Source organism: Camelus ferus, chromosome 21 (assembly GCF_009834535.1).
Source record: "Camelus ferus isolate YT-003-E chromosome 21, BCGSAC_Cfer_1.0, whole genome shotgun sequence".
NCBI lineage: Eukaryota > Metazoa > Chordata > Mammalia > Artiodactyla > Camelidae > Camelus > Camelus ferus.
In genome coordinates, this window is record NC_045716.1 from 1653097 (window position 1) to 1677046 (window position 23950).

At 37.7% G+C, this 23950-nt stretch overlaps 1 protein-coding gene across 4 annotated transcripts in view; it reads right to left on the minus strand.

Moving 5' to 3' along the window:
- Window positions 1-23950, minus strand: part of SMG7 (SMG7 nonsense mediated mRNA decay factor) — a 75732-nt gene that overhangs the window by 47796 nt on the left and 3986 nt on the right. Inside the window, exon 1 of one of the 4 annotated variants that reach the window (XM_032463557.1) lies at window positions 4790-4812. The exons of the other annotated variants lie outside the window; for them this stretch is intronic. The gene's annotated coding sequence lies outside the window, so the exon portion shown is untranslated. Of the gene's footprint in view, window positions 1-4789; window positions 4813-23950 lie in introns of those variants that run through there. 4 annotated transcript variants of the gene reach the window in all.

Genomic DNA, 23950 nt, shown 5'->3' on the forward strand with positions numbered 1-23950 from the left:
GATTACAGTCCCTACACAGATTTAAACTCTAATGTGGAGACAGACCAATGAGGAAAGCGAAGGCAGCAGAAGGCGGTGGTTAAAGGCATGAACGTGGGTGCACACTGCACTCAACAGCATGCTGGGAGTAATTCAAGACACAGGAAAAAATACAGCACGATTTCTTAGGGACATCAATTTAACTCAAAGATTTGGACAAGAAGTTAAGGAATTATTATTGGATACCGATAATTGCTTATATTTACATTACACTGTGGCAGATTCTATGCTAAATGTTCTAAACATCTGATCCCACAGAACGGGAGTGTAACGTAGTAGTTATGTATTTTATACCCCAGACTGCCTGCGTTCAGACCAAGCTCTGCCACTTACGCACTGTGTCACCTTAGAAAAACTACTTCTCTGTGTTCCAGTTTTGTCAGAAGTAAGAAGGAGATAATAAAAGCATCTACCCCACTGGGATGTTTTGAGGATTAAATGAGGTATAGAAATAAAACACCCAGGACTGTTCCTCGGTAAGTAAGCCCTCAAAAAATGTTAGCTATTATTGTCATTATTACCTTTATAGTTATCATTACTCTTCCCAACAATCCTAAAATGTAAATGCTGCTATTACCCTCATTCTAAAATTAGGAAATTGAAGCTAAGAACACACACTAATCAATTCTAGAAAAGAAAACAAAGTTATTCATAATTTTTAACAATACAACACCAGTCTTAAGAGAAACTTCAAACGCAGGAGGCCTTTGTGGACTTTGTCTCCATACTTCCAAAACCTGTATTCAATCTCCTGTGCTCTAGTCGTACTTTAGAGGAAAGGCTAGAAGAAAATAACCTCACAATATAACCCAAGCATGTTAGTACAGCACGTAAGGCCCCACAGCTCCCCACCATATACCTTATGACCCAATAAAACTAGATCCCTTTAGTTCCTTGCTATTTTGCCCCTTAGTATCTTCATTCATGCTTTTTCACTCGACCAGGAATGCCTGCCCTCTTCTCTCCTTGCTTGGTTAACCCCTTCTCATATTACTCAGTAACTCCTATAACAGGGACTTGGCTTGGCCAAGCACTTCCAGTGCATCTTAATGCCTGCTTCTATTACAGCACAAACAGTACTGTGATAAACTTATCTGTTCACAGATTTCCTCCACCAGAGACTACCCTATTAGATGACATATGCCAGAACAAAGGTTTTCAACACTATTGGACTCAATGCCTTAAAAAAAAATGCATTATTTGCAATAACTCTTGTACCTTCCTGAAATAAAATACAAGGTAATATAAGCTACGTACTTAACACATTAAAAATAAATAACTAAATGCCTTATAAGTAACAGGAAAAATAAAAGGAAAGCAATTTTAATGAAAACTATTGTCTCTTTATATAAACGGTCAGGTAAGACTATCTTTAAAGACACATGAAGTAATCAATGCCTGCACATACTCATAATTTTAAGAGATTAACAGAATCCCAAAGATAAGAATATGAAAGCAAAAATACGAACAGACACTAGAATTAAAATGTGTGTTAACGTAACAGACAGACAGACCTACTGGAAATGTAAGAATAAGAGAGAAACAAGGGACACAGGGACAGCATGACAAGACAAAGCATAAAGAGCTGATGTGCGGAAACAGGGGTGTCACTATACCCTTTGACGGGTAACAGGGAGCAAAAATCAGACTGGAAAAAGATACAGCAAACAGTCCTATATATAATGTAAAACACCACATAAATTTAAGTTAGGAAAAAAATAAAGTACAACTTGCCAATTTGGAGTGGGAGGATAGCATGGGACATGGACAGGTTAATTAGCTCAGCTAGTAACAATATTTAAGATACTGTCTGATTTAACTAAATAAAAGAATCTATAAATTATTATGGTACATAAAGTATTCTCTACCTCTAGGTGGTCTCTGAAATTACAAATAAAAGATATGCAAAAATCAAATCTGATTTTCCCACCCAAGAACCATTATTCAGCCCATACTTCCAGACATCAGTTTTACCTAGTCACATTCCTTTCTTCTTTCTTATTTTTCTATCTGATGAAAGTAAGGGGTGCTGTATTATAATCAAATAATCTAACAAATTAAACCTGATATAGATCATAGAGGGCCTATGGAAGATTGCCATGTTAATGGCCTCAATGAATCACATACCTCCGGGCATCTGCACCATTGTGGACCCTCTTCACACAGTGACCCTGGGTTTGGCCATGTGACTTACTTTGGCCAATTAAACCTCAGGAAGTGTGACAAAAACCGAGGCTTGATAAACACTTGTCCATTTGGGTTTGCCCTTTTGTAGGCATCAGTATGTTACAAAGCCAGCAAGATAAGTCCCTTGGAAAGAGGGAACTCAGTTTTCCCACCTACCCCAGTTGAGGGTCTAGACGTTGGAATAAGGCCATCTCGGACTACTCAGGTCAGGCTGAGCTGCTGGATGACTGAGTTATTTAACTTGACTTAGATGGTCTGAAAGATGGGACACCTTTGGAGATTTTGAGCAAAAGGTGCTAGATTTTAACAGGTTCCACCTGGCCACTATGTTGAGCACTGACTAGCTTGGACAGAAGACAGCAGTAGAGATGGTAAGATGTGATCAGACTCTGACCAACAGCATTTGTTGAGTGAAATATAAAAAAAAAAGAGAGAGAGAGAGAAATCAAAAATGATTCACGGTTTTCAGACTAAGCGAATGGAACAGTGGACTTGTCATCTACTAGCAAGAGGAAGATAATATAAGCAGGTGTAGGAGAGGAGTTCACTGTGGACAACGGTGCTTCGGCACACGGTATTACATAGCCACTTACTGTTATTTTTTATAACGATGATAACTTTGAAATTTTATACATCCACATGAATGTATACAGTTAATTAAAGAATCTGAGGTTTAAAGAAAAAGTCTGGACTACAGATATTCATTTGGGAGTCATCAGCACATAGACGTTAGAGATGTAAACAGAGTTAACGGCCAGAGAGGAGGGAGGAAAACATGTTGAACGTGGTGCCCTGGAATCCAAATGAAGAAAAAGCTTCAAAAAAGAGGGGAGAACCAATAAATGCTGCTGATACATCAAGTAAAATGAGGCCTGAGAAGTGAGTACTGGATTTAGTAACATGGAAGTCACTGAGGACCTTTTTAAGGAAGAATCTGGGCAGAGAAGCGGTGGTATTGGCCCATGAGATGAATTCAACAGAAAATGACAGGAAAGAAACTGAGACCAAAGCTGAGCTTAGACACCTTCATCTGGGATGGAGAGGCAGTAGAGAGAAGTGTTTGAGTCAAAGAGTTTTTAAGAAAGAGTACATAATATTTTTTTGGAATGGAATAAATAACAACATGGAAAAGATTCAATGGAGGGAAAACAGGATGAAAACAGAGTCTCATGAATGCCACAGGGGCTTGTTTCAATACTGCACATGTTTAAAAGGTAAAAAGGTGCTTGAATGAAAGAATAAAATTTAAAGTGCATATATAAAGGAAGACAATTAATAGTTATTGGGGGGCCTAGTAAACGACAAATGGATTACGTAAGCCATTTCTGATTTAATTTTCATACCAACCTAAGCTAACTACTATTTTTCCAATTTACAAAAAAAAAAAAAAAAAAAAAAAAAAAAGGCTCAGAGATTTTAGGAAACTTGCCCAAGTTCGCAAATATAGTAAGTGCTAGGACTGGCATTCAAAGCCAGGTGTATCAGAATGCCATGGTTTAAACTCCATTTATTTATTATTCCATGATGCAATACAGACCTCAATTTTCAACAATCCACATATTCAAAGCTAAATTGTGAATATTTTATTGCTTATGATTTTATTCAGAATTTGCCTTTTGAATAGTGTAAGACCCACCCACATCCCCTTTCACCTAAACCTGAAAAACCCTACTCCAGGAACTCTTCCTGATTTTAGCATCTCGCATAGATTCTGTCCTGGGGTCTCATAAGCTGTTCTTCCCACCCTCTCTTTCTCCTCAACACAACGCAAAACAAAAATCCTAACTTCTAAAAAATTGTTTTAATAAGACAATTACCAGATAACACAGGTCTACTGTATCATTTTCTTGCACAAACTATACAGGAGAAACAAACACACATAGACTTCAGCAGCAACAGCAGAACGTTCCTTGGAGTGACTCTAAGTCATCCCTTCAAATAATTTGTACCAGGGCTTAGTGCCAGAGTTATTCATTGAAAGAGTTCTTGAATATATGATTTAAAAAAAAAAGGGTAGGTGGTATCATGTGGACAGACCGTCACACTATACCACTTCCTTAGATAGCATCAGTAATAAAGATCAAACAAATTTTACTATACTCTCCCATATTGCTCCTCAAAGCAAAAATACAGCCTAGCCTCAATGTGATTCCAACATCACTCAGTTTTTAAGTTCTTTGTTACTATAAATAAGGGGGAAAACCCTCTTTAGTTGCTCAATGTGAAGTAAATAACATATACAATTCTATACCATATTAACAAAATCAAATTGCTAGTTCTCTTAGGCAAGAGACCCCCCACCCCCAATTAAGAGTTTATACCAAATCTGGCTCATATTAATTGCACAAAAAAATTCCCTGAAGAAACAATGCTGGGATATTTTCCAAATTTGATGAAAGTTATAAGCCCAGAGATCTAAGAAACTCAATAAACTCTGAGCATTGAACACAAAGGAAAGCTTTCAAAGGCATTATAACCAAATGGTTGAAAAGCAATGAAAAACAGAAAATCTTCAGAGCAGGCAGAGAAAAAAATAAAGAAAGAATAATGGCAAAATTCTTACCAGAAAAAAATGCAAGCCAGAAGATAACAGAATAGTATCTTTAAAGTACTGAAAGGAAAAAAAAAAAAACTGTCAATTTATAGTTTTATTTCCAGCAAAAATATCCTTTAAAACTGGAGCTGAAATAAAGACATTTTCAGAAACACAAAAGCTGAGAAAATTTGATGCCAACAGATCAATGCCATGAGGAATATTAAAAAGGAAGTTCTTGAGGCTGGAAGAAAAGGGTACCAGTTGGAAACCTGGAACTACACAAAGAGATGAGAATGTCAGAAATGATAAATAAGTGGGTAAACATAAAATAACTTTTTTCTCCTTGTTTTGAAACTTACTTAAAATTTAACTGACTTTTAAGTAGAAATAGTAACATTGCAGTCTGGGGTTTAAAACAAATGTATAAGTTTGACAATAACAGTACAAACAGAAGGAGAAGAAAATGGAAGCACTCCATTGTAAGATTTTATATTATATGTAAGATGGTAGATAGAGTAATCCCCTCCCCCGAAAAGGGACATGGTTAATATACCAGCAGAAGAGATAAAACAAAAATAGAAACAGAGAAAAAAATAAATAAATCTAACAATGATTTGAAGACTTCAAAACTCCTTTCATTGCTAGAACAAGTGGGCAGAAAACTAGTAAAGTTAGACTAACAGCCAAACGGAGCTAACTGGCATTTATAGATTTTACCCAAGAGAAGAATACACGTTCTTTCAAGTGCACATGGAACATTCAGCAGGACAGACCATATGCTGAACCACAAAATAAGTCTCTAGGAATTAAAAAAACCTAAAATCACAGAACTATAAATCAATACAGAAAGAGTTGGAAAATTCCTCAAATACTCAGAAATGAAATAATACATATTTTAATAATTAGAAGGTCAAAAAATAAATCACAAAGGCAATTAGAAAACATTTTAAATTGAACAAAAATGAAAACAAAGAGTGTTCAGAGAGATTCTACTTTAAACGTTTATATTAAGACAGACCTAAAAGCACTGACCTAAGCATCTATCTTAAGCTATAAAAAAGAACATACTACACCAAAAATAGAGGAAAATAAGGAAAAGGAGAACACAAAGACATCGAAAACAAAAGCCAAAAGCTGATTCTTTAAAAAGATCAATATAATTCTCCCCAACATGATCTATAACACAATTACAATCAAAATTCTAGCAGACTGTTTTGGTAAAAACTGACAAGCTAGTTTTAAAATTTATCTAGAAGTGGAAGAACCTAGAACAGCCAAAACAATTTTCAAAAAGAATAAAGTTGGAAAACATACATTACCTGATTTCAGAACTTACTACAGAGCTTTGATAATCAAAACAGTATAGTACTGGTATAAAGACAGATACATAGACCAATGAAACAGAACAGAGTCCAGAAAGAGACATATCTATTTACAGCTGACTTGAACAATGTGAGGAATTAGGGGTGCTGACCTGACCACCCTCTACAGTCCAAAATCCGCATATGACTTTACAGTCAGCCCTCCGTATCTGCAATTCCTCACCTGTGGATTCAACCAACGGCAGATCATGCAGTACTGTAGTATATGCTTATTGGAAGAAAAATCCACACACAAGTGGACTGGGAAGTTCAAATCCATGTTGCTAAAAGTCAGCTATATTATATATGTGTATATGCACACGATGTGTGTGTTTGTGTATAGAGCCAACTGGACTTTTTACAAAGGTGCCAAAGCAACTGAATGGGAAAAAAATGGTATTTTTCAACAAGTGGTTTTATCCAGAACAACTGGATAAAAATGTAAAAACTGGAAAAATTTAACCTAAATAATACATCACTACATACACAAAAATAAATTCAATATGGACCATACACTTAAATCTATAAAATTTCTAGAAGAAAATTTAGAAGAAAAATTGTACTACCTCAGGGTAAATAAAGAATTCAATAAAATACAAGATTCAATAAAAGAAAAGAATTGATAAAATGGATTCACTAAAACCTAAACCTTCTGCTCCTCAACAAACATCATTTAAGAAAATGCAAAGGCAAGCTAGAGTGGGAGATACATATGTACACATATACACAAAGAGTTTACATTCAAAATATAGAGAGAACTCAGTAACAAGACAATCCAGTTTTTAAAATGGACTAATGACTTTAGACACTAGAAAAGAAGATACACAAATGGCCAATAAGCACATGAAAAGACGCCCAACATCTTTAGACACCTGGGAAGTGCAAATCGACAATGAGATACCAGTTCATTCCCACTGGAATGGGGAAAATCAAAAGAACTATCAAAACCAAGCACTGCAGGAGAGGATGTGCAATAACCGGAACCCTCATACACTGCTAGTAGGAGTACATAATGTTACAACTGCTTTGGAAAACAGCTTGGTAATTTCTTGTAAAGTTATACATGCACTTACTGTATGACCCAGCAATTCCATTCCTAGGTATTTACCAAGAGACATGAAAACCAAAAAGACTTACAGAATGTTCCTAGAAGCTTTATTCACAGTAGCAAAAAAGAAGAAACAACTCAAAGGTTCATAAAAAGGTGAATGGATAAACAAATCTGTAGTATAGTCATATAATGGAATAGTATCCAGCAATAAATAGGAGCAAACCAATTGACACATGCAACAAAGTAGATTATGCTCAAAAAATATTATGTCAAGCAAAAGAATTTGGATACAAAGGGTATATAGCTTATTATTCCACTTATGAAGGTCTGGAAGAAGCAAAAATAATCTGTAGCAATAAAAATCAGAAAAATGATTACCTGAGACATAAAGGAACAAATAGGGGAAGGTTAGGACTCATTAACAAAGGGGCTTGAGAGAACTTTTGCAGGATTTGGAAGTGTTCTATATCTTAATTAGGGCAGTGGTTACAGGGGTATATGGTCATCAAAATTCACAACTGTACACTTAAAATGAGTGCATTTTATTACATATGATCACCTCAACGTGATTTAAAACAGTATATGCCATACGACCATAACCTGATGAAAATGCAGTATCTGTATAAGCACTAAAATGCATGTTCTACGTTCATAAAAAGACGGGAAAGTATGAACAGTGCTGGCGGCAATTTAATACTACAATTCTTTCGTTGTAACAGCCTAATTTTATTCAATGTACATATACCTTTGTAACATTAAAGGGACAGTAAATACATCAGGGCTCTAAGAAGCCAATTTTAAAATACTTTGTAGTCAGAATGCTTTCTGCATAGGAAGCTTTCACAGGTCAGACTTAAATAATTTCTACAAAATAAATGTCCTTTTCCATTAGGTCTAAATGTACTTCAGTGCTTCCAGTCTAAGGAAGTCTCATTTAATCCTGCTACCCACCCCTCTCAAGCATACATCCTTCTCCTTGCCTCTAAACGTTGCAAAAACAAAATATATAGGTGGTCACTTTCTGATCACCTAGTCACGTCTAAACTTGCAATTAGGTAACAGATTTTCTCAAGAGTTAACACCGACTTTGCCCAATCTAAGAGCTTTTTCTCAGTCCTCATGCTTCCTGAACTCTCAGTAGTATTATTCAGCACTATAGTGTATAAGCATTGTTTTCAAACTTTAGCCCACATTAGAATCACTCAGAGCTTTTGGAAAGGACTGCTTGAGGGGAAGGAGGAAGGGGAGGGGGAGAAAAGAAAATGACTGCTGGACCTCATCCCAGAGCAGGTCCGAGGGGGGGCACCAGAATCTGTACCTCTAGCAAGATCCCAGGTGCTGCTGATGCTGTTGGTCTGGGGACCACACTTTAAGAACCACCGCAACAGAGCAAGCTTTCGTTAAAATTTTGTGCACACGTAGCTTTTCCTGGCCCTTCGTTTCTTGCTTCTTTCTGCTTCCACCTATCTAGAGTAACAAAATCATTAAGAATAAAACTTAACTTTTATTATCATCTGGTACCTGTTCCCTAAGGATCTAACTCTGAGACCCTTATACTTCTCTAATTCCTTCCCATAGCTAACATCACACTCGACAGGAAAAAGCTGAAAGCATTTCCTCTAAGCTCAGGAACAAGACAAGGATGCCCACTCTCATCACTTTTACCAACACAGTAATGGAAGTCCTAGCCACAGCAACCAGATGAGAAATGAATGTATCACATGGACTCTACTGCTGTAGTTTTATTTTCTTATTTTCTTAGGATTGCAGGATTTTGCTCTTATTTTATTTTTGTTTTACTTATATGTTTATTACACAACATAATTATATAAAACATATACATAAATATTTTCTATGTATAGATGGTCTCAACAAATTTTTCTCATCAACCTTGGCTTCCTAATGTATATGATACATACTTAAAAGCATGAATTCTGGAGCCTGATTCCTGCGTTCAACTCATGGCTCTGCTATTCTGTGTATGACACTGAACTTAACTATTCTGCCTCTGTTGGCTATTCTATAAAATAAAGCCAATGATAAATACCTCAGAGGCTTGCTACTAGGATTCAGAGTTAATGAACAATGTCTGGAATAATGTCTGGCACAAACTAAAATTGTTGGCTTATTATTAATCATGCCAAAAGCACAAACCAGCAGTCTCTCTCTCTATAAATTTATCCAACCTCACTGCTACTCTATGCAAGCCTCAAAGTTGGAACTGAAAAAACAAAAGGTATGTTAGCATTGCCAGATTATAAGTGATTGGAGGCTAATCCAGGACCCCTGAGGCAGAGGATCTAGAACATAATCATTAAGAAGCCCTTCAAACAACAAACAGGTCAAAATGATTCCTAAAAACATTTTTATAAAATCATAAAATGACATACCGAAACAATTTAAGATAAAGGATATTAACTGAAGATTCTCGTTTAAAGTCTCACAAAGACACATTAAAGGGTATACCTGTGTGACCACAAAATGCAGAAACAACCCAATCCTCACACAAAAGAAAGCAACTAAGCAACTCCCTGTTAGCATTTAAAATGAGAGAGAATTACTCATGGTGACACATTTTTGAGCACTGCCATCACTTGCAGCTTCACACTAGCTGCCAGCCATAGTGGAGAGGAAAGACTGTCATCTTAGGCATGAAGAGACAGTGGAGGTAGCAAGCACAGGACAGCAGGACACTTGGAGGCTGTTTTACTAGCTTGGTACTGCACTGCATCATTTTCAAACTCATGGCTGTAATTCCCAGATTCTAAACTGCTCTCTCATTTTCATTTTACCTCACTTGGGAATCTGAAATGAATAACATAAAGAAAGAGATTATTTCCACATTTAGGCTTAAGGAAAGCACCTACTTCAACCACTTCTTCTCAGAAGATGAAATACACACATCAGTTACTCAGTCTAGCCCTCCACCATTTCTTACCTGGAACCCCCCAATTAATCACCTCCTCTAACTCACTAGTGTGGTCTTTCTCCCTCTGTTTAAAGCACTTATATGACTTGCCACAGCTTTCGGGATCAAATTCAAACCACGATGAATCTGATAATCCTGCACCTGATCACCCCTTTAGCCCATGTCCTGCCACTCCTCCACACACACACACACCCTTCATACTAACGTGCAGGTCACCATACCTCTCGCAAAACCACTGTGCCTTTTACTGGAAATGGTCCTATAGATGGAATAGTCTTCAAAGGCTCTTGGAATTGTTTCCCTTAAGACAGTTAACAACATCCATCATGGCATCCTCAGTATCCCAATTCCCTTAAAACTAACATCTAAATACATTGTACAGTAAGTTCTGTTTCTGGTTCTCAGAGAAGATTAAAAATAAAATGGACCTTAAGTCAAATGCACTTGTATTCACAGGACTGTCCCTGATCCAGTGATCTATCACAGTCTCAGAACTTGGTAAATGTAAGTTCAAATAAAGAAAAAAAAACTATAAAGAAATACATTACAGATAATATAGGACAATTGCTCCATAAGGATGTGAGGTTTTTATATACAAAATAGTATACTCTACAAATAATTAATAACAATAACTCAATTTACTGTTGTTTTTTTTTTTTAAACCAGGTACAGGGCACCATGCTATGAACTTTTACTCTGTTAACTAATTTATTCTCTGTCAAGTTCTAAGAAACATATTATCTCCATTTTACCATTGAGGAAACTGGAATCAAAAAAAAGATTAGGTAACTTACCCAAGACCATACACCCAGTATTCAAATCCAGGGCTGTCAGAAAGTTAAGGCCTTGTTCTTGAATCATGGTATCTTTAAGTGTTATACTTGGCCAATGCTTTATTGGGAGTATCAGCCTAAACTTTCTGATAACATAGCTCCACTACCAGAAGGAAAGTAACACACTGACAAGGTAAATCCCATGAGATAATAGCTTTCAATGTAAGAATTATTCTGAACACAACAAGAAAAAGACAAGTAGAAAAAGTACTGAACTCAAGAGTTAAAAAATAAAAGAAAAACAAACAAACAAAACCCAAGGAAAACATGAAGACATAAACAAGGCCAGAGCAAAGAATTACAACAGACAATAGGAACTGAGGTACATTCATACATTCTTTGAATGAATATTCATCAAACACACACAAAAATTCCACTAGGTGTCAGGCACTGCAGAGGCCTGAGGAACGCAACTGTCAGCATAAGAGTCCCTGTGCTCAACTGATAAAAAGAGTCCACGAGTTACAAACAGAGAAGACTGGTGATGCGAGCAAGCACAGCTTCAGGGGAAAGGCAGGGGCAGAAACAAGGGAACGATGGTTTGAGGAAGCTGAGTTGGTACAGACCATGTTTTCAAGGTGATAAATGGGGAAGATAAATGACAGAACATTGCTGGGGAAGGACAGGTTAAGGGGAGCTTGCTTAAACGTTTATGACAAAGCTGCAATAAAGGAAAAAAGGCTGAATATATTTAAAAAAAAAAGTCACGATCTAGACCAAACACAAAGAAAACAACCTTAATAAGGAGGATGAGAACCTTCTTTCTGAAAAGAGGGACAAAGGCAAAGACTAGTAGAGGAAGGAACAGGATCAGCCCCACCAAAAGGTTTTTGTTTTTATTTTTGCATAAGTACCATCTGCTAAGAGTAGCAAAACTTCAAGAAAATAGTAAAAGTTTAAATTGACAACTGTAAAGAAGTGGGCAAAACAGGGGCGGGAAAAAGAACTAACAGGCAGTGGAAGACTATGCGTTTAAACAGCAGTTGGCCAGTCTGTAACTTTTTTTTTTTCCTAGCAAGGTTATCTATAATACCCAAAGAAGCATGTTGTCAGAATCATTCAGAGTGGACCTTCCCAGACAAGTGAGCTGGAAGGACAACGGGACAAGGGGACTGAGGATAGTGGTAAGACAACAGGTCACAGTGGTGCCTACAGATGTCTAAAGAGCAGAAGGGAAGAGCAAATACAGGAGGAGGAAGAAAAGAAAGAAAAGCAGGAAGTGACCAATAACAGCAGTTGGATTAATGCAGATGAGGCTACGGTTAAAATGGAATGGCTCAATGTAAGATTTTAGAGGTAGAAGAATTCTTAAGAATCACAAGTCTAAGATATAATATGGGCATACATGAAGGTCAATACATTAAAAAGAAAGGCGAAGAGATAAAAGAACAGAAAAAAGAGAGCTGCATTTTCAAATGAGTGTTCCAAGAAAACATCAGTCCTATGCAATGTGGCACAGCTTTGGGGACATCAAACTCTACCTCACTCTTGCAGGTTTACAATAGACATTAGACATTAGCATATTATAAGTTATGAGAAGAAATAAAGAATCCACTTTAACCTAGTATTCTTAAATTCATTTTGCCTTAGAAATATTGAAAATCCTAACACACATGAGTTTCCCAGAGAATTCGTGTTCAGCGGAACACACAGACTTGTCCATGTGTGATACATGTAAACACATCAAGGAGTCTGCTTCAAAAAACAGCGAGAGGCACGAGACCTTCAGTATTGGTGAGAATGTGGGGAAACAGGTGCTTTTCAAGCACTGCTAGGGCCCAAATAAACAGTATAGATTTTCCAGTATCTACCATGTATTATTCCCTTATTGCCGTTGTAACAGATTACCACAAATTTAGTGGCTTAAAACAACACAAATTTTATTTTCTTAAAGGTCTGAAAGTCAAAAGCCTAAATGGGTCTCAGTAAACTAAAATCAGGGTATCACCATGGCTGTGCTGCTTTCTGGAGGCTGTAGGGAAGAATCCCAGTTTTTGCCTTTTCCTGGTTCTTGAGATGCCCTGCACTCCTTGGCTGTGAGCCCCCTCCATTCCAACAGGATGTTCTCTCTCTACTTCTGATTCTTCTGCCTCCCTCATCCACACTTAAAGCATCCCTGTGACTGCCCTGGGCCCACCAAATAATTTATGATAATCTCTTTATTTTAAAGTCAGCAGATTAGCAACCTTAATTCCCTCTTGCCATGTAACACAATATATTCATAGGTTCTGGGATCAGAATGTAGATGTCTTTCGGGAGGCATTCTGACTACCACACTTAACAAAATATTTTTAAATGTGCACACTCTGGCATTCAAATAAGCATACACAAAAATGTGTGTATAAGGATGTTCATTATGGCATTTTTTAATAATAAAAAGTATTAGAAACAACATGAATTTCCATTGTTAGGGAATCAGTTTAGAAAATTACAGTACTCCCCACACAACAGAACAGTAGGCTGGTGTCTCTAACGATGCCGTAGATATAGAATTACGAACGCTGAGAGGGAAAAGAAGAAGATTACAAAACGACATGATTTAGCCCAACCCCAGTTGCTGAAAGTATATACATGCTTACGTACATACACGCATGTGACTATGTTAACACACATACACTGGAAGGCTACACAAGGCTGGACGGCATGGGGACCGTAAGCTCCTGTGTGCCTGGGGCAGTCCTGCTGTCCCAGAATCAGTTAGTACTCTCTTTCACTGTCATGTGATCATTCTTAAAGTTTTCTGAGTTTTGTTTTGTTTGTAAACAAACACGTATTACTTGGCTGGATGCTGAAAGTGGCAAGAACCAGATCTATATTACACTTGAAGTTTTAAAAAAAAACAAAAGTAACTTTTAAGAAATGTGCTTTCTAACATATGAATTTGTAACCACTAATTGTGAACCATCTACATTACATATATTACACCACTGGGCAGTGTCAATGGCAATCAGATACCAAAAGGGAAATTCTTCATATTTAAGAGCACAGCCCAAGTGTATGCAGACGACAAAGAGGGAGCCGATCAAGGCCAATGCCAATTCTGCTGCTAGTTAGGTACTCTGAGTCTCATTTCCCTTCTCCACAAAATGCCAGCCCAGCTCTACAAGGTTCCTGTACAGAAATGCTTATGAAGACAATTAGGTGAAAGCACTCTGAAAAGCATAAAGCAGAAGTAAAATGGAAGATGGTCCTCTTGAGGAATAAAGTAGCCCATTTCACAGGGAAGACCCTTCAGCTGCCTTATAGCCACTTAAGGCACAACTGCTCCCAACCAATTCAAATACTATGTTAGAAGTTTTAAAGGAAATATTAATACATTCAGAAATGCAGAAAATGAAAATAATGCATAAATTAGGCTCTTTACCCACCTGGAACTATGGTGGGTGCCATCTGTATCTGCATCTATATCTTCTCATGTAATTCTCCCAACCACTCTATCATAGTCATTTTATAGACAGGAAGATACAAAACAAAGAACTAAAACTACAGACTGAGGTTTAAGGTCACATTGCTACATGTAGCAGAGCTGGGACTGAACTCAGGACAACCTAAAGAAAAATTAGGCAAATCTTAATCTAAAGGCTTTTGCTCATTCAACTCATTATACCACGCTCCTTTCATAGGAAGCCAAAAAGACCCCTGTATGATTTAACAGACAACTAAATTAACATATTTTTAACTAGCAAGTGATTAGTATGTTAACATTTTCTTTTCCTTTTATAAATGAGAATCTATGACCAATAAGCCTTAACATTTGAGTTGTACTTCTTAAAATACTCTGACCATTTCTCATGAAAAAACAAAATGAAACAAAGCAATATTAAAGACTATTTCAGACAAACAATATTATTATTTTGGTTATTTAAACTAAGCAGAATTTGAGAAACATGTATTTTAGATATTAAAACACAAGAATTTCACTTTAGACTATCTTAAACTATGTATGTGTGTAGAAGTGAAAATTCTGCAGATGCCCTAGGATACTTTTTATACTCAAATCTGTCCTGTGGTGTTTCTCTTAACACTGCTTTTTATCTTTTTCCACCAGCAATAAAAAAATTTTCAAGTATAACTTTGACCCCTTTTTTTCTTTGAATACCCTTCTTCCAATTGTGTTTTACACTAATTACCTTATATCTCATCACCGCACAGTATCTCAAAGAAAATCTGTTTAAGTTGTTGCCTGATACAGTCTACAGATTTAATGCAATCCCTATCCAATTACCCAGAACATATTTCACAGAACTAGAACAAATCATAATAAAATTTATATGGAATCATCAAAGACCTAGAATTGCCAAAGCATTACTGAAGAGAAAGAAAGAGGCTGGAGGAATAACTCTCCCAGACTTCAGACAATACTATAGAGCTACAGTCATCAAGACAGCATGGTATTGGTACCAAAACAGACATATAGACCAATGGAACAGAATAGAGAGCCCAGAAATGAACCCACAAACTTCTGGTCAACTCATCTTCGACAAAGGAGGCAAGAATATACAATGGAATAAAGATAGTCTCTTCAGCAAATGGTGTTGGGAAAACCAGATAGCAGCATGTAAAGCAATGAAGCTAGAACACTCCCTTACACCGCACACAGAAATAACTCAAAATGGATCAAAGACTTAAACATAAGACAAGATACAGTGAACCTCCTAGAAGAAAATATAAGCAAAACATTATCTGACATACATCTCAAAAATGTTCTTCTAGAACAGTCTACTCAAGCAATAGAAATAAAAGCAAGAATAAACAAATGGGACCTAATGAAACTTACAAGCTTCTGCACAGCAAAGGAAACCATAAGTAAAACAAAAAGACAACCTACAGAATGGGAGAAAATTTTTGCAAATGAAACCGACAAAGGCTTGATCTCCAGAATATATAAGCAGCTCATACAACTCAATAAGAAGAAAATAAACAACCCAATCCAAAAATGGGCAGAAGACCTAAACAAGCAATTCTCCAAGGAAGACACACAAATGATCAACAGACACACGAAAAAATGCTCCGTATCACTAATTATCAGAGAAATGCAAATCAAAACTACGATGAGGTATCACCTCACACCAGTCAAAATGGCCATCATTCAAAAATCCACAAATGACAAATGCTGGAGAGGCTGTGGAGAAAAGGGAACCCTCCTTCACTGCTGGTGGGAATGCAGTTTGGTGCAGCCACTGTGGAAAACAGTATGGAGAGTCCTCAAAAGACTAGGAATAGACTTACCATATGACCCAGGAATCCCGCTCCTAGGCATATATCCAGAAGGAACCCTACTTCAAAAAGACACCTGAACCCCAATGTTCATAGCAGCACTATTTGCAATAGCCAAGACACGGAAACAGCCTAAATGTCCATCAACAGATGACTGAATAAAGAAGATGTGGTATATTTATACAATGGAATACTACTCAGCCATAAAAACCGACAACATAATGCCATTTGCAGCAACATGGATGCTCCTGGAGAATGTCATTTTAAGTGAAGTAAGCCAGAAAGAGAAAGAAAAATACCATATGAGATCGCTCATATGTGGAATCTAAACAAACAAACAAACAAACAAAGCATAAATACAAAACAGAAATAGACTCACAGACATAGAATACAAACTTGTGGTTGCCAAGGGGGCGGGGAGTGGGAAGAGACAGACTGGGATTTCAAAATTGTAGAATAGATAAACAAACTTATACTGTATAGCACAGGGAAATATATACAAGATCTTATGGTAGCTCACAGAGAAAAAAATGTGACAATGAATATATATATATGTTCATGTATAACTGAAAAATTGTGCTCTACACTGGAATTTGACACAAAATTGTAAAATGATTATAAATCAATAAAGAATGTTGGAAAAAAAACAGAAAAAAAAAGTTGCTGCCTGATAAATTAGTAATTCACGAACTTTCTAAGAGGTAGTGATAGTAAAACACACTCTAGGATACTGTACCCCAAGTAGTATAGCACTGAAATACTAGGCCTTTGGGAAGAGGAGAGAAGGAAGAAGGATTCAAGTTACGTGGTCAGTGACCCACAGTTTTTGGAAACAGACTGAGGGTATTAATACGTCAATACAGCAGTTCTTTAAATAGAATAGATTTCAGAATCACGCTTCTCACTTAAGACAGACACTACGGAAGGAAAAATGCCATCAAGGACTGAGAACAAAATGCTAATCACCAGAGAAGGTCTGTAACTTTTTTCTTTACTTAATGTTATGCTCTGCCCCCTCCCATAATGCTGCAGATCTTCTTCCTTCAACCCCACCTCCATTCCACGTCTGATCTCAACAGGTGAAGAGTCTACTAAAGAAGTCCTATCAACCCAGTTATTTTCAGAATGACAGGTATTCACTAAAACTCTCATCCCCTATGTGATAATTTAGTAATGTTCCAAATAACTAATTTTTGCCTAAGATGAGGCTATTTACAAAAATATGGAAAAGAAATTTAAATCTTTACGTATCTCCAAGGAAGACCTGGAGGCATTACATACATTTTTCTTGTGTCTTCACATTCTAGTAGATACATATACAACAAACATCAGCCATTCAAATATAAATTGTTCCCATAAGACTGAAGACCAGGTTATTGAAAGAAAATCTTCCACTCCCAAAAGAAACACAGAATGAGACAGGGACTAATCAAAATTCACATGACACAACCTGACTGCCAGTCTGATCTGATCACGATGTTTACAACAACCAAACTCTCAATCATTCCTAGTATCAAATTTTTTAGCGTTCCTCCACCACACTGTCCACAGGCATTTACTCATTCTGTGCCTCTGCCTGCTACATTCTTCTCTTCTTTCTTAACCTGACTAATCCTACTCATCCTTTAAGACTGAGCTCCAGGGTTCAACTCCAGAAGACTTCTCTGAAGTCCCAAGCTATAGAAGTTCCACTTCCCTCAATATACTCTTCATCCCTTGAAATAATTTAACTGGTATTTACCACATTACAGCTGTCTCTCAGTACCCACGGGGATCGATTCGCAGATGCTCAAGTCCCTTATGTAAGATGGTGTGGTACGAGCATATAGCCTTCACACATCCTCCCCACCCTCTCATATACGTTAAATCTTTAGGTTGCTTATAACTCCTAATCCAATGTAAGTGCTATGTAAATAGCCATAAATACAATGTAAATACTATGTACATAGCTGCCTGTGATTGGTAAATTCAAGTTTTGCTTTCTGAACTGTCTGGGATTCCTCCCTGCCCAATATCTTCCATCTGCAGATGGAACCCAAGGATACAGAGGATCAACTGTGTATTAAAGTATCTGCGTAACATCCATCTCCCCCAGGAGACCACTATCTTAAGGAACAAGAATCAGTTCAATTGCTTTTATATTCTCAGAGCCTAGCACTGGCATTCTTAAGTAGTCCATAAATGTTTTGCAAGAATGGACAAAAGCATAAAAACTCTATTCAACACCCATCATGTACCATGCACATTTAAAATTTGCTGAGACGTGATCTCTATCACACTCAGTCTAGCTGCAGAGATAATTCACTTAGATATTAAAAAAAGAGGTCATTACAAATTTTAGAACTTACAAGTACCAAATGACTAACAGGAAATTCTACAAAAAGTCAAAGAATGCAGAAATCACTAGTGTGGACAAGAAGTCATAAGAGAAGGTGAAGCTTAAGACAGTGGAGGATGGTACTTCCTACAGGGGAAAGGCCTTGGAAGAGAGATTAAAGCAGCAATTAAAGCAGGAACGGATAAACCGTGTTTAGAAGACAGTGAGTAGATGACTCTGGCTAGGGTAGCTGGTTCCTCTCAAAAGGTAAGGAGACATGCGGCAGAGGGAGATGAGGGTCATTTTAAGGAAGGCCAAGAATGCTGACCTAAGGAGCCGAAGCAAGAGAAAGCCATTTACAAATGGTTTTCAGGAATATTAATGAAGAAACAATGCAAAAGACTAGCAGGGGGACAGGGTCTGATGGAGAAGCAGAATTTGTTAAAGGTATGTAAACCTCTGTTATTTTTTCTAACACTGACTGCAATTTTATGAATCAATGTTCCATTTTAAAGATAAAAAAATCAAGACCCAGAGATGTTGTTAGTTCAAAAGCAGAGAAAGTAATGGGCAGCGTTTAAAAACCCGAAGTCAATGCTGTCTTCTTGCTCCCTGAGACACCTGGAGGCAAGGTATCAGGTAGAAGACCACTTCAACAGTCTGGGTGAAAACTGACAGGGCCGGAAATGAAAAAGAAGAGACAGCAGGAAGGTGACATTTCCAAAATGATGGATGTGTGGAAGAGGGTGAGGAACACTGGGAGAATCAAAGGTGACTGCAAGGTTCTAGGCCTGAATGGGAGGATGGGGAGTGGCAGCACCAATGAGGAAAATGAGAAAAACATAGGGTAAGAAGAGAAGGGTAAGGATTAAAGATTAAGAGTTGACTTTAAGAATGCTGAGTTTGCCATGACAGAGAGACTTCAAAGATTAGGAATGTCCAGAAGGCAGAGGTGCAAAATTACCAGATTAGTCAGTGCCAGTGGCGAATTTTCAGGCATTATACATAGCTGAAACTTACATCAGCGCTTGCTATGTGCCACAAGCATCCCAAGCACTTGACATGTCGCCTCCCTCAGCCTTTGTAACTCTACGCGTCAGATGCTCTTATTATCGTAACTTCTCAGGTGTGGAAACCGAGGTACAGAAAACTCGAGCAGCTTGTCCAAGGCAACACAGCTAGTAAGTGGCAGGGCTGTGGTTTGGGTTCAGGGACCATGCTCTAAGGCACTATGCTCAATTGCACTTCGCTATGTATCACTTGACGTTTATGCCTATTTCATTAAATAGTTTATAAACTCTCTGAATGACAGGCATGGTACTGTATGCCGATTTGTCTCCACAGGACTTAGCACAATGATTTATACCTAAGTAGGTGCTTGACAGATTTTAAACAGTGATGATGGAGTGACAGCGAAAGTCCTGTCATTTCTGCGAAAAAAAAAAAAAAAAAGGTGAAAGAAAACAGAGAAACAGGGCTATGCCTTTCTTTTTGCCACGAGTGGGGTGAGGTGGACCAGGAAAACAAAATAAAAGAGGCAGGGTAATCAGAATCATGGAATCTCAGCGCTAAAAACAACAGAGCTCAGAAGCTCCCATTTGTACATCACAGCAGCCATGAACTATGTGGTAACTATGTGGTAGGTACTTACTTGTGCACCTGGTAAAACTGCTTGAGAGTATATTCTCTTTTTATTCCTGGGATATATCTTGGCCCAAATTGAATGTTTACTGGTGGGATGGATGGTTGGATATGAGAGGGACACAGAGACTGAAACAAAGGAAAGTAAACATTTGAGTGTGAGAGAGAAAGGAAAACAATCGATGGATGAATCTGGCCATTGGGTCTCTGGCACCTCTGGAAATACCAATTCCAATAAAGTGCTAAGGAAAAATAGCTGGATTACAAAAGGGATTAAGGAAAAACATGGTAAATAAAGGGAAGAACACAGTATAGGTCACAGTTGAAATTGTTAGCCATAAAAGAAAGGTAAGGAAGGCCAGAGCTTAAAGGGAAACAGGAACAGAAAAGGATTTTTAAGAGAAAACTGAGATTGGTCCACAAAAGAGGACTAGTGAAGGGGATTAAAAAGACTGCAAGAAGAGAGACAACACACGTGAAATAAGGCTCGGGAGTAGTTAGTAATACACAATCAAGAGCACAGGTGCAGGAAGGGCTTGTGCCGGACTCTATTAGCCAAACTGCTTTTCCCTTTGCGAAACCTACGCTAGCTATCAAGTCTGCAAAACTACCACCCTGTACATCTCTACTTCTCTGTCAATAACCTATTTGCTCTAAGAAAAACTTGGAAAAGGCCTGGCCTGAATTCTACTGTCATGTATTAAATGGGAGTGAATGGAATTTTTTAAAATGTATGTGGAATAAAGGAGACATGAAATGTTTCTCTTGCCTGAAATGTCAATTTGCCCAATATCCGCTTTAAAAAGTCCAATACATATTTGAAAACCCAGATCAAATCTCACCTCCTCCAAGAGACCTTCCTCACCTCACCTCCAACTCTGCTGGAATAAAGTTCTTCTTCCCAAAACTTAAACAGTACCTGTTTCTCTATCATAGCTCTTACCAGTTCATCCACTATTACTTAAATGTCTTTTTCTAGTATCTTTGAGTTTCCCAAAGGCAAAGTCCTTTTAATTGTGCTCTGCACATAATAAGTATTCAATAATTGCCAATAAAATAAAACTCAAATTAAAAAAAATTTAAAACATGTACAAGTTTCTATGGGTAAAGTCTAAACATAGTAACTAGTCTATTACTACTTAAGAGAAAACTGCTAAGAGAAGCCTTAGAAATAATCTGTGGCTTGAAGGAGAAGAAAACAAGAGAATGAACCTAAGTGAATGTGCACACTCACAGGGAACTTTGGGCAATATGTGGAAACATTTCTGATTGTCACAAATGGGGGAGAGTGATACAGGATGCACAGAGGCCAGGGATGCTATTAACCATCCTCTGATGCACAGGACTGCTCCCCACAACAGGGGATTATCTGCCATAAACCCTGTTCTAAACAAAGCAGCGAAGAAAAAAAGCCCAGAACAAAATCGCTACCAAATCTACCTGAGACTCCCACAGTTTTCTTAAACAATTAGCAGTCACCTATTCTTCAAAGTGACTTAAAAATTGAGTCTAGGGAAGGTGAAAACAACCTGCCAAAGCAGCTCCACTTACATGTTAACAAGAAAGGAGCTGGTGACAAGTTCTCACTTACCATGTGACACGTCTGCCAAAACGCCATCCCTGCATTTTCCTGTGTTGGTGATGAGCCCTTCTTGGTTCTCACCTCCTAGATCGTTGATAAATCTACCCACAATTCAGCAACTAAATTAAAATACAGCTTGATTACAAAACTTAAATGGCAATACGTGATGACCAGTTGCCAAAATACCCTCATACAGGTGAACAATCTACTATCCAAAAGGTAACTGCTCAACCGTTTGTTCTCTAAACGAGATCAATCAGTTAAACAAACCCACCCAAACTTCCAAGGACTCGTTCATGCCACCAGCAACAAAAATCCGAAAGGCTAGCCAGGATGAGAGATGTAGCTGGAGACTGCAAACGGTATTTCTCCACTAAAACACAATCTAGCCCTTTCAAGTCTGAACTCCCCCTCTTTCAAAGTTGCCTCATGACAAACTTGCTACACGAGTGGGTCCAGATCTTGTATCTTAAAACAAAACAAAACAAAAAACTCGGCAAATGTTTCATCTACCATGAAGGTAAAACACAGCAGCTGTTAGAAAGCAATGAAACGTAGGCTCCGACAGGAAGTATACATTTTGAATCCAACTGAAACCACAAGGGAAGCAGAAATTAACTGCCAAAATAATTCAGCCAGTTAATATCCAAGCAGGTAAAATGATATTAACACTATTATAACAAAAAGTAGATTTGTAAGCCTCAAGAGAGGGTAATTTCTTTTTTTTAAACAATTTTCCCATGTTTGGAAAAGCAGCCACATTTGGCTGATTTTCTGGGTCCAAAGTTATTTTAAATCCTGTGCATGGGAGTGGGGGCGGGGGTGCATGGGTAAGGGGAAGATTTCTTGACCATGTAAACTTCTATCAGCTTGTACTATAGGATTTCTTGAAACTTCTAGAGACAGGGATTAGCCAGCCCAGCATTACCAGATTCTTTCAGAACCTGTAGCCCACTCCATTTAGTACATACATTTCTCCCAAACGCTCACAGTACCTGTACCTCTCCCCAGGCTAGAGTAAAGCTGTTTGCTATTTTATCTAGCCATATCCCCTCCCTTTATCTCCCTCTGTCCCAAGATTTACAGCAACACATTTTATCTTACAATATATTGGATATTTTAATTAGTATTTAAATGGCAACCAGTTTCTAGTGTCTCAGAAAATAATCCTGTGGCTGTTATATTATTTCTACTCTGGTAACAAAGTTTCTGACCAAGAACTGTGCCACTGGAATGCGGCCTCTCCACTGATAAGAGATATCATACGAAAAAAAAAATTCTAACAAAATGGACAATTTGTAGACTGTTCCTGTAAAGTGGTCTAACAGCAGGGATATAGAGAGGAGTGAAGGAAGGAAAGAGGAGAGTTGGGGGCAGCATGAACAGCTGCCTCCCACTACCGCAGCAGATGTGTGCCACCTTTCACAACCGGGTTTGACCTGTCTGGTATTCCCTATGGCTATGGTTATTCTATGCTCTCATCTTCCAGAACAGGTTCAGTGATGTCTTCCCTGTCTGGTACTTCATACTCCCCCCACCCCTGTTTTCCCAACTTTTGGCATGTGAATTTCCATATTTCTATTCTTTTGAATGCCATTCTTTTAAAGCACGACATTATCCCTCACTACTATGGCCTGTTCGCACCCTTCTCTCATCCTCACCAGTATTCAACACACCCTTTTCTTTCACTCAACAGAGATGTCAGTCTTTAAAATTCTTTCCATTTTGTCATAAATCAAAAGAGAAAACACTTAATTTTCTTCAATTTGAGTATTAAATTTCCAACATTATTCAGCTAAGAACTCCCATATCTAAGACCATTACTTATTTTTATAAAATATAAGAAGTCTTGCTGGTCTGCTATCTCAAAATGAAAAAAACAAAACAAACAAACAAAAAAAAAAACACTTCCACTCTAACAAAAAAACTGAAATTTCATCATTTTTTCCTGCCCAGAGCATCACCCACACAGAGGACAGCTCTTCCTTCCTTTCACCTCTGCTCTGTTTCTACAACTCAAGACTAACTCAGTCCCCTTGATGCTGGATTCCTTCTCTTCGTCTTCCTGATGCTTCTTACCTCATATCCTCATTTCTCACTCTTTTGAAACTGCCATTTTGCTCCCTGGTGTGCCACCACCCCACCATTTCAACACCAGACACCTCAGCTCATTTACTCTAACAAATTAATTCAGCTGAGACAAAACTAATTTTTACCTGCATAAGGGAAGATCTGTAGCTGTGCAGTCTAAAAATTG